This window comes from Onthophagus taurus, chromosome 6 (assembly GCF_036711975.1).
Source record: "Onthophagus taurus isolate NC chromosome 6, IU_Otau_3.0, whole genome shotgun sequence".
NCBI lineage: Eukaryota > Metazoa > Arthropoda > Insecta > Coleoptera > Scarabaeidae > Onthophagus > Onthophagus taurus.
In genome coordinates this window covers 10,821,125-10,839,117 of record NC_091971.1, presented here as the reverse complement: position 1 = coordinate 10,839,117, position 17,993 = coordinate 10,821,125, and the positions used below count along the sequence as shown (strand labels likewise).

Sequence of the window (17,993 nt, the reverse complement as noted above, 5' to 3'; positions counted from 1 at the left end):
CACAACAATATTTCTGGTGCACCCGTGCCGAAACGGCGTGCTCTTAAAACTGCTAAAAATATTGAGATATATGTCTATGTACTTCCGAACGTACACCTAAAAATTCCTCTTCGTATAACCGACCCAATTTTTAAACGAAAACAACATTAATTTTTGCAAAGATTTTTATTAATCAATTGCTGTATTGATGACAAGCAAAATAACTTAAAATTGGCTATTATATTGATTCCTCACGACCAGCTCTTGTTATACGGAGTTTCCAATGGTATTATCACCGGCAGTAGATGGCGCCTGCGTCACACCCCTTTTACTTCGGCGGGAGCATATAGCAAAATCGCGGAGTTCGCGTTCAGTATCTCTGCCGACTTTAACACACGAGTATCTCACCCTCTCCTTGTATACCTTTCAGGGAGAATCTCGCGCCCTTTTACATCGGACCTCTACCGACCGTTTCCATAAGCAATAGCAACACGTGTCTGAAAAAGGTTCTCCCTTAATTTAAATTAGAATTTTGTCCCTATCTAATAAATTTCAAAATATGTACTTTCTCCATAATTAAAAACAATGATAAAAGAACTACACCCTTATAAATATTAATGTTTATGAAAAACTTGTACAGTGTAAAAAGTTATTGTTTTAACATTGTTACAGACTATTTAAGTTATTGAATCGAGAGACAATTCAAACAAAATAGTAAATTGAGCTGGATGAAGTAAGTATTGTTAAAAGTAGTTATTCTTTTGAAAATGCATTATAAATTTTCAAGTGTGTTAGACTTTGGGTAATACACAACGGTCGCAGCTTGTGTGTTTATACTAAAACACAAAGTTGTAAACTTTCTTGTTGGTGTAATATTGTAGCTAAACTTGTATGAGGCCGGTCGGTTATTTATGTAACTTTGGAACTTTCGATTATTTTGCTGCAGTTTAATAGATCGAACTAATTTCCCTATAAATAAGTTAATATTTTACCATTTTGATGTGGTTGAAACATTAATTAAAAACGATTCCCCGTAGAAAAGGTTTTGTTAAAACAGTCATCATATTGTTTATAATTAATACAAACAGCATTACTCGTAAAATTTATATTAAATTGTTAATACCATTTAATCGCGACGAGGATTATATAATGGAAATTAATTTAATTTTCGAACAACATTTTGTAAAAATTTAACAATTTAATTTCATTAATTTATTCTAAAAAAGAAATAAATAAATCTACTAATTCTCTAACTCTTGATTTATTCGAAATGTGTCACAATCGAAAACGTTATTCACATTGCATGAATATGTATAGGAACACCAAAACCGTACTTGACAAACATTGTTACTATGAAATTCGAGCGTTTTCAAGCGATTGTTGCAGCAACGCCGTTTATTCCACTTACACAAATGCTACCGTTGCAACCAATCTGCTGTCGAAATAATTCATGAACCCGCTATGCCACCCCTTTACACCGCCCGGGGAAACGAAAAACACGTCCGCCTTCGCGTCTCCGCTATTTTGTTTCCTTTAGATAAATTTTGAATTCGTTACGTGCCATTTAACGTTGGCCCTACCGAATGAACTACCCTTTTAGGCCCTTCATTTATCTTTACGTTGGGTTGGTTATGTGTGCCATTAGACACCCTTTCATGGTCACCTATTATCCTTGGTTCTGTGGCATCCCTGTTAGTACCTATAATACCTATAATATCCAAGGTTTTCCTGTATGTTAATATAGATGTTGATAATAAAAAAATGAAATAAAGTTGTGATGTTGGATATTATATAAAGTTAGTTATAAAGAAAATGTTTAGATGTGAAGTGTGAATTTCATGAAAAATCATTTGACCTATATCAACTCTAGATAATTTTTATAGTTTAGTTCCTTTTATTTAACTTGTTTCTTTTTTCTTTTGCACTAATTTTTAACTATAATAATTCATCTTTCTTTGCTTTTATTTTTCTTCCCTTTTTGGTTTTTCCCTTTTTGTTTTAATCTACTCTTGTTCTAAAAGATATCTTGATACTTTTTAGATGTTTATGTAACAAGAATTTTTTTCATCTTGACTTTTCTATGTCTTTACATTTTCTAGATTTACAAAATATTCGCCAAAGTATATGCCATGAATGAGGCCTCTTGAACCATGTAGTACCAAGTAGGGCCTCCGATAATTTTAACCTCAATTTCTTCATAAGAAATTAAAAAACCTCTAAAACCATGAAAACTACATTTTTGTTGTATTGATTAAATTTGAAATTCAGACAGATAAAATGTTAATAATGCAATACCTGAAACTTGTTCACGAACTTGTTTTGACTCTTTAGGAATTGACAGAATCGTATATTCAATGTTATTGTTCGATTTTTCTGCATCCAATGCCAAAAGTTACTACCAACCTCCTTACTAGTTAATTCAATAGTTCAGACGTTATGAGAATGCATAATAGAGTTGATTTATCTTTTACACTAGAATCATGTAAAACATCAATATTATTTCACAAATAGAAGGATTTATAAGACTCCCACTAATCTTGTAAGGGAAAGGGATTTGCGACCAGCAACTGCTAAAAAGGTTAATAACAGTTTGAGTATTTCTAGTTTCGGACTTAAAGAATCATCGCCAAATTTAAGTTTTAAGAAATTAGTAATGCTACAAGATTTGATCTTGTAAGGGATAGAACGAGTGTCTTTTCGAATGTACCTACTGTCTGCGATAAAATGACTAATAGAGCAATGCGGTGTGAATCGGTGAAGTGTAAAGTGAACCGGAGATGTTCATAGTAATCGAGTTTAAGGTGAATGAATGTTTTTCAGACCCTCCTTGTTATCAGTGACAAAAATACATAACACGACACCCATATATGCCCTACATATACTATTAGGGATCCCGCCGTGATACCTAGTTGCCAAGCCTTTTCAAAGGAGGCGATCGAAAACTTGACTAAAATTGACGGTATTAAAGGAAGCCTCTCTTGGATTGGAATAGGTGGCAAGAAAGGAGAAAAAATCATTGCTGAAGTAATTGCGTTACCTAAAGTATCTTCTTCTTCTACCCTAAGGGATTTTAGACCGATCAGTATCCTACCAGTAATGTCAAAAATTTTAGAGAGAGTCTTGGAAAGGCAACTTAGAGCACACTGCGAAAGTTATAATATACTGCCAGATCAACAATCTGGGTTTCGTTCGGCTTTCAGCTGCGCAACAGCTTTATTGAACCTTACTGATGAGGTATTTGCTTCTAGAGAGGCCGGGCAAGCCGAACTTTTGTTATCGTTGGACTTCACCAAAGCATTTGATACAATAAATCATAATATACTTACATCTAAACTTCATTATTTTGATCTTGGAAATCAGGCTGTAACTTTGATAAAGCCATTTTTGTCGGATAGGTCTCAGGTTGTGAAGATTAATAGTCAAATATCGAGCGCTCTGTCTGTTACTCGTGGAGTCCCTCAGGGATTCATTTTGGGGCCATTACTGTTCTCTATTTATACGTCTGATTTTAACCCAGTTCTTGAGCATTCGCAGAATCACTTGTATGAGCTTGTGCTTACTCCATCTAAGTCTTCTGTTCTTCTGTTTTGCGATAGTGTCACAAGGAGAGTAATTAAATCTTTGATATCCAGTCAATTGGTGGTGGATGGCGAACCTCTTACTGTTTCTGATGATATACAAATTTTAGGAGTTACATTGGATCATCAGTTGAGGTTTGAGGAGCATGTGGCCAGGTGCTTGAGGGGTGGGTATTGCGCCCTCCGTCTCTTGTATGCCCATAGGGATGTCTTAAATAAAAAATAAAAAATTATGCTGTGTGATAGCTTGGTTCTAAGCAAATTAAATCACTGCGACGTTGTCTATGGTCCAAATTTAACGGGTGCGAGTGGGCGTCGTATCCAGAACCCCTAGAACGGTTGTCTAAGGTTTATTTACGGAATTCGTAAATATGACCATATTAGTCATAAGTTGGCAGAGACTGGGTGGTTGAACATAAAGAACATACGTAAACTGCGTGCAACTTGCGTTTATTATAAAATTATTAAAAGTCAACCTCCTTACTTGCTGCAACGCCTATCTTTCAGAAGCGATGTCCATAATATTAATGTAACAAGGAAAGATGTACAATGATCAGTCAACCTTATGGAAGTGAGCTGTATTTCGTTCAAGAGTAAATTAAAATGCTCCCTCCTGCTTGAGTCATCATGATTTTTTTTAATATTCTGAGCTACTAATGCATTGCTTTATACTGGCATGTCGTCGTATTTTGTTATTTTGTTTTTTTTTTCATTTTGTTTTATTGGTATTATGAAAAAGATTTTAATTTTTGTTTCATTTATATATTTTCTATATATTCTGGATTAAGTGGAAAAGCAGTTGGTTAATAACCAAAGTGAACTTCGTCCAGAAAATAAGTCTATGTTCTAAGAATTTATTATTATTTTTTTTCTTTTTTGTGACTTATTAATAAATGCATTATTATTATTATTACTTGTTATTTTTAAGGACAATGGTCTAGCTGTGAAATATGTGGTGAGTAGTAAGGTGCAGACTGCAGAAGTGTAAGACGTTATTAAGTTACCGAGTGAAATACGGGAAGGAGCCAGTGGTGTGGAAATTAAATGCATGAGTAGAAGTGAGAGTAAGGCTTTGTGAGGAATGGAGGCAAAAATTATTTTATAGAGATGGAGAGGAAGGAAGGAGTAGCTCTTGATTGAACATGAACTTTTCACTTTGACACGTGTGCTACACTTATTCACATCGACACAACAATGGATAAAGCTCATAAATTTGTTATCAGATCATTTTTCAATAGTTTCATTACATTAGCAGCAAAGGCACTTGTTTTATATGGTGGAATTGACGATCAAATTGTAGCTCCAATATTAAACAGAAAGGAGCTGTCTTGCTGGATGCCACAAAACATCTCTGTCGTTCAATACTTCTATAATGCATCTTGGAGCCGAGTTGTGTTATGGTTACAAATCTGTTAATAATATATCTCGAACATGTTCCCAAAAATAGGAAGCAGAACCATTTCGATATATTCGCTATATATATTGCCTTCATCACATTTTGTCTATTCTTCCTTTTTCTACCTTAACAAGGATTTATTGACAGACGTATGCAATGTTTAGCTTCAATTTAGAAAAAGTTGAACCTTAGGTTTTCTAAATCATTTTTTTTTTGGATATTTTGAGGCGTGTAATTTTTGCACTCAATGATTCAATTACATCCAATTGAAAACTTGTGTAAATAGTCATTTGTGCTTTTAAAAACTTGTCATACGGAAATAGCGGGAATAAATTAAGCATTCAAATCGTTTCAATTGTCTGTATACGAGAATGAATTTTCGACTGAGCTTCGCCAGTCAGTCAATACAGAATGTTCACAACACGTTAATTCCCGATAGGAGAGCAATGAATAGGATAAATTGCTCGGAAATTCCGATAGAGGCTCGAAAGCTGGGTTCGGTCCGGAGCTTTTAGCGTTGGGGAAAAAGCTTGCAGTAAATTTTCTCAGAATTAAGCGTCAGGACTCGGACGAGTTCGAAATTGTAGCGTCGGATGCGCGTTGAGTGTCTGTGCGCGCGACAATTTAACGTTCAGTCGATCCAAAATGGTTTATTTTTACGTTTTTGACCCTCCGACAAAACGAGCGACTGGTCCCTCCTCTGACGTAATTGGAAAATAATCGGAAAACGGATCTCCAGCGGTAATTAAATCCAACCTATTTACTCGGTGTAATATTGTCCCTGGATCTGGTGGCGTGTGAACTCCGACATTGAACCGTAATAGCCTTCGTTATGGATTGCACACGAAATGTTTGACACATCAATTAGTGACCAAAACGATCACAACTAATCATTTTTATGTTAGTTTTTTTTATTTTTTATTTATCGCTCCATTTACAAGATAATAAAAAAGATTATACCTATTTTTATGTACAAAACAAGAAAAAGTAATAACTATATAATTGCGTTATACGTGCCTCGAAATACAAGTAGAGTTTCGCCGTTTTAAAATGTAGGAGGCAAACGTCCCGTAAAACGTAATGTCCTTTTCACCTTGTTATCATGGATCTTATTGTCGCGATATCCCCGGGCACAACAACGGTAAAAGACCGCCGTCGTATTCGACAGTATCAATAGAAATTTACGCTGCACTTTCAGTAAGTGGGGAACCGTTCACCGATATCTGGAGGTATTTAGCGCCCAAATAACAATAACTCCGATTAAGCGGAAGAAACTTGTAGACGTTGCCGTTGTTGAAGCTTTCGTCTTTGGAAAGTTCCTTCGGAGACGATGCTATGTTTAACGCATCCCGAAGTCTGCCAAGTTTGGTAGCTTTTTATTACACCATTTTCTCCCTTTTGTTCCATGAGTTTCTCTGCTAATGAAAAAGTGAGAGAACGTTATAACCATTGAAAATCTTTCTGTTTAGTTTCGAATGAGCGTAGCCGGATAGAGTTTCTTCTGTTGTCTGTTAAGAAATTTGATATTCTATTAACGGAACAAAGCGAAACTGGATTGAAAGAAAACTGCAAAGTTCAGTAGATATTTAAAAAGAAACTCTTTTAACGTTAACGGCTTTAATTTGATAGTAAAAGATAAAATAAAATAATAAAATTGTGTTGGGATAATATTAGCAACAAGTTTCGACATTATCGAGCAATTTAGCATCCCTTTAAGCTCTTAGTCGAAAACTGGAACGCTAACGATCTCGCAATAACTTAGGGAAGACCACCGCCGAAGGGTACACAGCTTTTTGCGTAACTAGTTTAACGGCACAGTTGGTTAATTAACGCTAATTATAATTGCAATTTTCCATTATCTAATGCAAATGCACCGACATATTCCCCAAAGACTTCTCTTTAATGCAATTTATTCACCTTTATTAAATTGAAAAGGTTTCGTAGCGATGAAAAGTTTTAAAGTCGCGTGTGGAAAAATTTCGATTTTATCAAGAAAATCGTAACATAAAGTATCCTCAATAAAATATGTGGTATATTTGCTTTTCCGGTGAATGCCATACCCAAGAAATAGTTTGCGATGTTGACTTCTTGGAGATAACGTATTCAGACTACATTCAAAGCGTGGAGGAGTTAAGGACTTGCATCTAATTTCGAGGCAAAGAACTCATCTCATATGTAAATATACCTAGTTAGAAGAACGCGCTGGAGTTTACCCTTACGAGATTAGACGGATAAACCTCCCGACTGCTAATAATAAAATTTCAAGGATCTCATTTCTGTTGCATCGAAGCTCTAAATTTTAACTACCTATCTTGTTTACGTTCTTTTCTTATTTTACATCTACAAATTCTAAAAAAATTTAATAAGACAGATAACGAAACATTTTCTATTCATTTGTATTAACTTTGTAAACTTTACGATAACTTTAACCCCTTTTCTTATTAAATTTGAAAACCGACACAACCTTATCGACAACTTTACTGTTACCTTGAAAATTGGATTTTAAATATTTAACTAGAGGTTGTTTCTTATGTCGTTATTTTGCGTCGAGTTTGTTGTAAACTAAAACTACCTCTACGGTGGTGTTCGAGTTTTTTACGATATTCCAATGTTAGTTAACCTGTTGGTCGTCATTTTTCCTGTGGTAATTGGAAAAGTTTTTTACTCGAGGGGGATTAAATATAAACTACGGGTAGAAAATTAAGTTAAACAGCTCTGGTTTTCAAGGGAAATATAGATAGTTGTAATAGCAGAAGTTTTCCTATGGGGAGTTTAAAAAAGTTAAACAACTTATCGAAAAAAATGTGATCACATACACGGTGTAAAAGTTTCTTTTTAATTATTTAATTATAATGTATCAAAAATTTGATTGGAATAAATAATTAGTACAGTAAAAACTCTATATGAGGTTATATAGAGTCTGAAGATGTACGGCTAAACCCGAAACTTTCTAGTTCTATGTCTAGTATTAGTTCTTGTTTTGGTTTTCAGATTGTTGTATATCTTTCCTTGGACTAAAACTAGAACTAACACAAGACTTAGAACTAGAAATAAGTTCTATGTCTAGTATTAGTTCTAGTTTTAATTGTTGTGCAGCGCTAGACCAAGAACTAGAATCATTTGGGTTTAGCAGCACGTCTCTAAGGACGGCTAAACCCGAATCATTCTAGTGACAGCGCAAGTGTAAAACAGGAACTAACACTATACAAAGAACTAGAATCATTCGGGTTTATCCGTCTTTAGAGACGTGCGGCTAAACCCAAATGATTCTAGTTCTAGGTATAGTATTAGTTCTAGTTTTAATTGTTATGCAGCGCTAGACCAAGAACTAGAGTCATTTGGGTTTAGCCGCACGTCTCTAAAGACGGCTAAACCCGAATGATTCTAGTTCTAGAACTAGGTTAGGTTTTTTTAGGTTTTGGGCACGTCTTTAAAGACGGCTAAACCCGAATGATTCTAGTTCTTGGTCTAGCGCTGCATAACAATTAAAACTGAAACTAACACTATACCTAGAACTAGAATTATTTGGATTTAGCCGCACGTCTCTAAAGACGGCTAAACCCAAATGATTCTAGTTCTGGGTATAGTGTTAGTTCTACATGGTAGCAGTGCTAGTATAAAACTAGAACTAACACTAGACCTAGAACTAGAAACATTCGAAAGAATTCTGAAGACGCACAGCAAAACCCGAAACTTTCTAGTTCTAGTGTTAGTTCTAGTTTTAATTGTTATTCATCGTTAGATTGTTGTATATTTATAATTGAACTAAAATTAGAACTAATACTACATATAGAACTAGAAAGTTTCGGGTTAAGCCGTGCATCTTCAGACGTTTGGACGTTTATATATAACGAACACTCCCATTCTCGTATTGGTCAGTTATATCTAGACTCTAGATATAAAAAAATTCTCTAGATTCTAGAACTTTTATTGTATTGATAAAAAAACTGTTGCGGTTGAAATATTTTATTTAAACAGATTTAGCTAACGTCTCCATTGTGTAGTTTGAAGAAAACTAATGTAAAATTTAACACCAGCTCCAACCTGAAGTGTCCCCTAAGGAGTAGAAACCGAGAAACGTATATCTTTGCGTAGCGCGAAACAGAAAATAACTTGGAAAGGGCAATAAGTTTCGTTTCTTTCGAGCGGGCGTCGCCCTAGGGGTAGTTCTATAAAATTAGGAAAAGTATTCGTTTAACATCGTACTTTTATTGGATAAGAACTTGTCCGTATCGTTTTTCAGCCTCGCGCGATTTATCGCTCTCCACGGGCTGCTATTTCAATAGTTACACAGTCCCTTTGCGGTAGATTTTCGTTTACATAGAATCTGTTTACGTTTTGTTGAATGAATTCGAATTGAAATAATTTAAATCACGACATGAATATAAGACGTGAAAATCACACCTAAATAGTGAATTGTCTGTCGGGTATTGTTTCTGCATAATGAGGCAGTTTTTCTTGGCCCAGTTTGGGTTGGTGGCAGATGTAAAATTTTCAATTACAAAAGGTCGCCGAGGACCGAGAGACGTTTTCCCAGTCACGGGTTCTTTTTATTCTTTCTTTTCCACTCGCCGCTGCCGTGACACTCTACTGGTCCTCTTCTCCGTTTTCTATTATCTCGGAGCCCAGTAAAATCGACGACGACTCTGTTATTGGGGCGAGGTTTTACGGGGTCGCGTTTTACTGCCCGTCGATGTATTATTTAAAGTTCGGCCGAGGCGAAATGCACCTCTCCCTTTCTGTACCAGACGTTTACGAAGCAAACAAACTGCTTTTGCGGGATTCCACGAAAATCTACGACCAAATGTTCTTAATGTAAAGGTTTACTGGAAACGACATCGAATCGAAAAGAAACAAATAAAGCCGTATAGAAAAGTGCAGCAGTTGAGTGAACAATATCATAATCGGTATTGCTCCTTAAGGTTACGGAAATGTCAACAAAGTGCACCCCATTTTCGCTATATAAGAACCTGTGGACTTACTCGATCGCAAAATAGGTCGTAAACTTTACATAAACCTGCATATCCGGGTTTTGGGAAGCTACGCCGTGGCGACAAGAACCGAGCAAAACTCGCCTTCAGACGATGATATCAAATATTCATGTCTCCGGTCCCTTGAAACGACAATATGAGCGGTTTTTCGGGTCAGCGCTTCTCTGGCCAATGTTACGTGAATCATTCTATGGACGATTTTCAAATCTTCGCGTTCGCCGCAATCGGATGTCCACTTCAAAAGGGTCCGATTCGCTCCATCGCACGTTAAAGGCTCACATAAACGGGCCCATAACGTAACGAGCAAATAAAATTTTGCTCCTGGGACGTCTCCGGTAGATAGAGAACGTGAACGTTTGCGGCGGCATTGGCATCTTTTTCTCTTGGCACAGAGTTGTCGTCGAAAAAGGCCCTTAGGTATTTCTACTCCTTGCGCAATTTGTATCCGAGGATGGCCGGTGTACGTGTGATGTGCTTGCGAGACATCTGCTGGGGAATAACGCTTACGTTATCGCTTTAAGAAAACGTCGCACCGAGGCCGTTTATTTTTCGATTGAATTTTTCATGGGTTTTGCAATTTTGCTATTCATGTGAGACGATATCGTAACGAATATATATCTTCGGCGAGTATATTGAAATACGTTACAGATTTTGTTATAAATTTTTAAGCGTACCTCCATAGGGCTTATGAATTATCGATCGCGGATTCTTGCTGTAATCCCATAAGTTAGAAGCCAATATGCGGAGGGATAATGCGAGGTTAAAAGGGTAATAAAATTTTAATGTGATCATAAATCATTTTGATCCTCGAAAAGCAGCTAAAGTTCTGTCAGTCTTCTAATAGTCAAACGAAAACCGACTAGCTATAAACTTACACATGGTTTAAAATAAGAACAAACATCAAGTATTTTCATACTCATCTTGCTGGAATATTTAGTTTAATAGAGTAGAACAAGGCAAAATATTAACATTCATAAGAGGGGTGTACTTCAGCAACTCCATCGTAAATATAAATTAGCAGGTCTCTCGTGTTTCTGAGAACACCATCCAAGACATCGGAAACATTCGGCAATAAATTAAATCCAAGTCACGTAGATAAATAATTAAAATTATAAAACATTTCTATAATAATACGGAACTTTCCATCTTTTCAAAAGTCAGCATTTTCAACTCAAACTTTTTATTCGTCCAACAATGATTGTAGGACACGATTTATTTTAAGATCGCGTGTTTCGATGTTGCTGCAGTTTTCGCCGAAAAGTAAATTACGAATTTTTCCAAGAAGATAAATAATTGGTGCCGCCCCACGTCCGTGAATGCAATTTTCATTTAACACTCACCCCTAAATCTGCCGGCAACAACAAAAGCAATTATGGTGTAGCGCTTCGCAATTGCGAGTCCATGAAACTGCTGTGGTGATCCGGAATATAAACCCGTTTGCATGACGCTAGCTGCTAAATCACTTAGGGAACATACTGCTGGGCATAAAGAGCTATCTGAATAGCGACAGTCCGTGTTGGGGCCTCGTGAATTGATTGCCCGAGATTGATAGCGATTCAGTTAACACCATCAATTACTCCCATCTCATTTTCAATATTGGCAAATTACCTTTCGCTTTATTACTTAACCACGTAGTTGTTGAAACACTTTAATTCGTAAATATTAATTAAGAATTTTTATTCGAGTGAAAAACGAGCAAGTTGGGGATGGTATTTGAATTGTAATGCATGTACAAATTGCGTTTCAGCTCTTATCTCGGTTTTGTCAAAAAAAAACCAGCATTAAGTTGGAAGAGTCGCCTGGGAAATCGTATTTGTTCGCTTTTCCGTAGAGCGGGCGAGACGAAGACGTAAAAACCCTCCAGGGGAGAAACGTCGGTATTATAAAAGTAAATAGTCCAGGAAATTAACCTACTTTGCGACTCTGTCAGATAGTACTCAAGCTACAATAAACTTTCAGGTCCTGAAAATAGAAGTGCACTTGAAACTTTCGCGCTGCCTGCCTCGCATCGGGAGGCTATCAAAGAAAATGTGGGGATCTAGGGAGATAACCCTCGTGGAAGAGGAGAAGAGTTATGCATTCTATAATTTTCGCAATTTTTACTCCACCGAACCGTTCCATCAAAGGAAACAGGAAAGCCGGTTTTTGCTTTGGTTTTTTGTGACCTAGAAATATTCGCATTTCGCTTAATTGCAAATAGAGGTTGAATACAAATTAGAGTGGTGTGTCTTTTTTTGAAAAACAAGCATTCTCTAAATCGAAGCTTATGTAACAAGGGCGTCGTGATCTAATTTTCCAGGAAGTCGGACCCTTTTGCGCATGGCCTAACTTTGGTAAATAGATTACCGGATGTTGGCGTTTTAGTCAACCCGGCTCTCGAAGACTCGAAGTTAATCTAATTATTTCCAGTTGAAAAAATATTACTGTTTTTTTAAAAGAAAATTGTATATATTTGTAACAAGTTTATTTCCACAAATAAGGTTGACCCTAAAAAAATTTTGTATCGTAATTTATCGATTGTGTGAGGATTAATAGGAAACCAAAAATTTTCAAGCTAAATATAAACGGAAATTCTATTATCTGCTTCAAACACTTTGGTAAAGGTTTTTTCAAGCAGATTTCCAACACACATTTGCTGAAATACCTCGATAATTTTTCAGTAAATAAATTCGACAACAAAGGGAATAAATCACAAGAGGAAAAGCTATGTGCATTGACCTATACACTCGTTTTATAGGTTCGTGTGTTAGCCGAAATCAATAATGTGTAATGTTCCACAAACCTATATACAGATAAAAAAATTTATAGGTATTCCATTATATAATATTGAATTTAGAAGCCATTTAATGATGGAATAAAAAAATCCGACTCCTAATGTGTTTGAATAAAATCCATATAGGTAATAAAATATGCATGAAATAAAATATTTTTATACCTATTATTACTTATTTTTCAACGCAATATTTTTGAATGGTTTTTTTAATAACACAGATAAGCGCAGACGCTGTATCCATTGGAGACCATTAGCCCAAATAGCAATTTAAAATTTATTGAAACTCATAGCATTGCAAATAAAACTGGGTACAACGGGAATAATAAAACAAAAGCGATGAAATACAACGCGGATTGTAGAATAAACACTTCAAAAATATATTTTGTGTATTAAAATTATTTATATCAAAATATAAATAATTTTAGTTTTTATTTAGAAAGAATGGTAAATGTTACTTTGTTATAAAAACATACATGGTAGGGTGTAAACAATATCCTAAAACGTTAATGGTTACTAAAAGCATTTTAATATGTTACAAATTATTGTGTTGAGATTTTATTTTAGCTTTATGACTCACACAGAAAAGGAATATGAATACTCAATTAAAAGAAATCAAATAGTATGATTAGATATGATTGGTACCATCAAATATGTTAGTGGGTTTTATGAGATGAGCAAGTCACAATTTTTTGAACAAAATTCTGAGTATGAGGATCATTTTTACCTGTGTGGTTATGTCAACAAGCTTTTGGGCAAAATTTAGGGCTTTAATTTGGCTCTGAAAATCCAAAACACATGACTGTTTGATGCCGTTTTTGGGTTGGACTTAACAAACGTGATGAAAAATTCATCAAATTGTATGTTCCATTATTAACCTCAGAGTTTGTACTTTGGCCAATATAAAAATATATCTGCTTTTTCACAAATACTGTTTTTCTCTTAATTAGAAATGAAACCTCAAGTTGGAAGATCTTATATATTTTTGAAATTCCTGATAATGACTTGCTTGGGTTCGAAATAATTTTTTTGTCTCTTTGCTATGGATCTTTTCCCTGTGACTTGTATAGCCCTTTATATCATTATGTGTTTTATTTACTCTTTCTTTTGAGTACAAATAAAAGAGCAATGCTGCTTTTTGCCCCTTACAGAGACTTGAATCCAAATTCTGTGTTGCCGATATTTGTATTTAGTCCGATATTCTGATTGCAATTTTAATGACGGTAATAGGTAATGCTTGTAACATTATAGAAATTATGCAAGTACTAAAATTAACGACTGAAAGATCGTCCTTTGGCACGAAGCAGACTCACATCGCATTGCCCACGCTGAACGCTCAATGAATGGTAAAGAAGCTCGTAGAAGCTTATTGTCAAACACATTAACTGTAGAAAAAGAAAATAACCTTCAGGAAGCATCAATGTACTTTTGTCCTTCCTTTTTAAATGTGTTACTCTGAAAACTACATTTTGCAACGGATTTTCAATCCTGCACACCATTGACCCTGCACGATTTGCTAGCCTAACATTGCAGACATCTAGCAGGGGTACTTTTAGTGATTGTTAATAAATAAAATACTGAAAACTATAAAAGTGGCTAATTAAAACCCCATAACACGTTTTTAGAACACTTTTTTCCCCTCATTCCAAAAAAATCTTATCTTTCTTTTCAGATCTCCAAGGTGACGAACTCCCTTAAGAATTTCTGCTGTATTAGTAACCTTTTATTCAAAAAAAGATAATTTAGTTATCTAGTACATAAATGGAGACTATTTATTGACGGATCCAAACTAAGTCTAAAGGCAGTTTCCTCCATAACGGAAACATATTTTCATCTTTCCCTATTGCGTTGAAGACCAGCTTTTAAGACCTATTCTGGAAAAAATCAAATACAGCGTATACATGGTAAATGCAGATTTAAAAGTTAGTGGCTTTAATTTTAAGATTAAAATCCAGCTATATGAAGAATTGAATCTCCTATAAATGCGATAGCAGTGCGCGTTTAGATTTAGAACATTATGTTAAACCAAACTGTCCTTTAAGATTTGGGTACTTTTAAGATCAGAGGGATATTGTGAGGACTAAGTATTAGAGAAAATCCTGAGAATAAGAAAATAGTATGTAAGCTTGATAAACTCAGTGAAAATATCTTTTTATTGTTAGAAACTTAATCTTCTCGCTAATATTGTGTAATATTGTGCAATAACATTACTGACATTAAAGGTAGTAAAACTTGAAGAGAGACCTTCTGAGATCGTCATGAGATATCTTCATTAACCTTAATCTCGTCAATGACAATTTTCTCAATCTAGAATAAGCACGTGTTGAAATAATTGATAACTCATGAATATTCATCAAAATATACATTTTAATTGAATATAGACTTAAATTTTCAATTAGTAAAGCTATAGTAAATTTGAAACAATTATCTTTAATAATTAAGTAATATTTTCGATTCCAATGACAGTTAAAATCTGTATGTAATTTGTGTTAGGAATAATCAAGAAAGGAAAACAATTATTTTTAAATATTAATCGCGTTTTATCGAATTTTCTTCAATAAAAGCACGCGTCTCCATTATTTTGATATCTTTGTTATAGTTGTACAATTGTATACAAAGAATATTTTAGAACACCTTTACCCCCTACGATAATTCAGCAATATGCATATTTTAGAACTTATTTCAAATCATAATACTATTATGTTAGTGTTGATATTTATCTACACCAACGTAGTACGTTGCGCTTTTAAAATGAATTTTTCACCTCCAGAAAAGGCTCGGCACACCGCGCGTCCAATGGAGTATATATAGGACGATAACTCCGGAACCCATTTCCAGGACACATTACGGTCCCGAGCTTCGAAATTATTTTTATGACCCGCGGCCATACAGAACTCGACAATAGACGTTCTCCCACAACGCCGAGACCTATTCCCGTCGCCTCGAATGGTCTAGCTGCGGTTTCTGCTGAAAGATGGATCTAAATTCCGGCGAACTAAAAAGCTCTAAAAAGCTAGCGATACGACGACGACAGCGACGACGGGGTCGTAACGAAATTTTTGAATGGAAAGCTCTCGTACGGAACCTTCAGGAAGGCGTTATCCAGTCACGACCGCATTGATTGCGTACATTTGCATATGCAGATGTGGGAGCGGTGTGCACTCATTTTTTTACAAAAAATGGGAACGGGATGTAATCACCACGTGTGGAAAAATAGCGGATGGGGGAGGGGAAACGATGGGCGGAAATGCGTTTTCCATTCTGGGCCGTAGGGGACGTTTTACAACGGCGATTCCGGCTCGAACGACGGTGAAGGCGCACGGTACTTTCCTCCTCTTTTATTCTTCGCCTTTATTTTCATCGGGCGGGTGTATTTTCGCGGAAAGCAAATTTTATATGCAAATTTGTGGCCGCCTTTGCTCCTTTTGTTGCGAATTTATGTCCGGGAATTTACGTAGGCGACAGGGCGAGTTCCTTATCTGATATAATTTAAACGTGACTTTACAAAACGCCACAGTGTTCTAGTTTCCGGCTACACTTTTCCTGTTCCCATTTACATTGTACAAACTTCTATTTCACTAAACGATACAATATTTTTTAATTTTACTTTAAATAATCGATTATTATTTAATTTTTATTTAAATTGGTCACACCTTTTAGTGTCTATCCCATTAAAATTTGACACAAATTGTTATTCCCGGCCGATTCAACCAATTTAGACTTAATGTCAACTCTTAAATTTATTGCCTTATTAAAATCTCTTGGGAACGAACAATTTCGCCAATTTTGAAATTTAATTTGGGCTACAACTCGTTCTCTCTGCAAAGGTACCTGTCCCAATAATTTATTACGTTCGGGCAATTTTTCGTCGTTTAAATCTGAATTATTACATCCAGCCAAAATAAAGTAAAAGTTCAAAACATAGGAAATTTAATTTATGGGATCTCTACGTACAAGATCCGCAAAAGCAAACGTAGCTGGAAATTTCCGGGCATCCAAAATGCTCTTTTACTGGTCCAGCTATCGATCCACAGCTTGTCACTGATTCATCAATCAGCGCAAATTAATTGGCCAGCCTAACGGACCCCTCCATTAAAATTGGTTTTTGTACCAGTACTGTGATATTGATTTATCTGGATACTGAAAACGTGTAAAAACATTGATTTTACAAGAAATCCAAACAATATTTGCATGTTGGAAAACTCATTTCTAACCTACATGGTGGAATCACTCGTACGTTAAAGACTAAAATCACAAAACGTTTAGTTTCGTTTATATTGCGATAATATTTCCTTAGACTATTCTAAACACGAGATTTTACATGTAGTTACAAACTACCCACTAAATTTAGACGGTACTTTATGCGAACCATTACAAGGGATGCGACAATTGTCCTCCATCGTGAGGACGCCTTTTATGTATCAGTTTATGGTGTAATAACGTTGTCACTAATGTTAATTACAGATGCACACGCCCCTCTTAAGTACCAGAACGTTGAGTGGCCCATTAAAAGGTTCCTGAGAACAATAAGCCTCGATCCGGCAATTCGCATCAATTTTCAGCATTGTTAGAATTTAGATGGAAATTCGATTTTTAATCGTTTCCTTGAAATTAAAGTAAAATTCTAAATTGCATAACAGAGTTTTTTTAAATTATGTATAATTCCCATTAAAATTCTCTTCAGCAAAGTTATAATTTAATGACGCAGTAATAAATATTCCAGGTTCGTACCAACCAGAAAACCGATAAGAGAAAGTTGTCGAATAATGCCAATTAGGGACTTGCGGCCGTCTTTTGAATCTCGAAGGGCTTTTCCGGAAGTATTCCGTAACCGAATAACAATCGGTCCCGTGAGGTACGCATTATAAAACTTCCCATTTCGAATTTCGGGATCTCCAACATAGCTCGTTCGATATCTCGACCCTAATTAATAGCAATTAATCATATCGAAAGCTCAGAGAAGATCTTTTTACCCCACCCAAACCCCCTCGATTCACCGACAACGCATTATCAACTAATATCTTTAGAATTAGCCTCGATGCCATTAATTACCCATAAGTTAGTGGAACTGTGACAGCGGGGTAATGCGTCTTGTGCAACAACGCCTCTTTGAATCTATAATTGAACAAAGTTTAAAGATAGACCAAATCGGGTCTTTATCAAGTTTAATAGGGTTTTGGGTGGACAGGACCACCCTGAAAGATCGTAAAAACGAATTAGTTCGAATTAATTAAAGTATTCTTTTTTTTTATTTCAGATTCTAATTTCCAACAAGGGTA

General features: G+C 35.5%; 1 protein-coding gene across 2 annotated transcripts in view; it reads left to right on the top strand.

Annotated features, from left to right (window-relative positions):
- The first annotated feature begins 388 nt into the window (after window positions 1–388).
- LOC111424284 (capricious) overlaps window positions 389–17,993 on the top strand; it is a 191,351-nt gene continuing 173,746 nt past the window's right edge. The window contains exons 1-2 of one of the 2 annotated variants that reach the window (XM_023057783.2): window positions 389–712; window positions 17,972–17,990. The gene's annotated coding sequence lies outside the window, so the exon portion shown is untranslated. The remainder of the gene's footprint in view (window positions 713–17,971; window positions 17,991–17,993) is intronic. The other variant, XM_023057784.2, reaches the window with a different exon arrangement.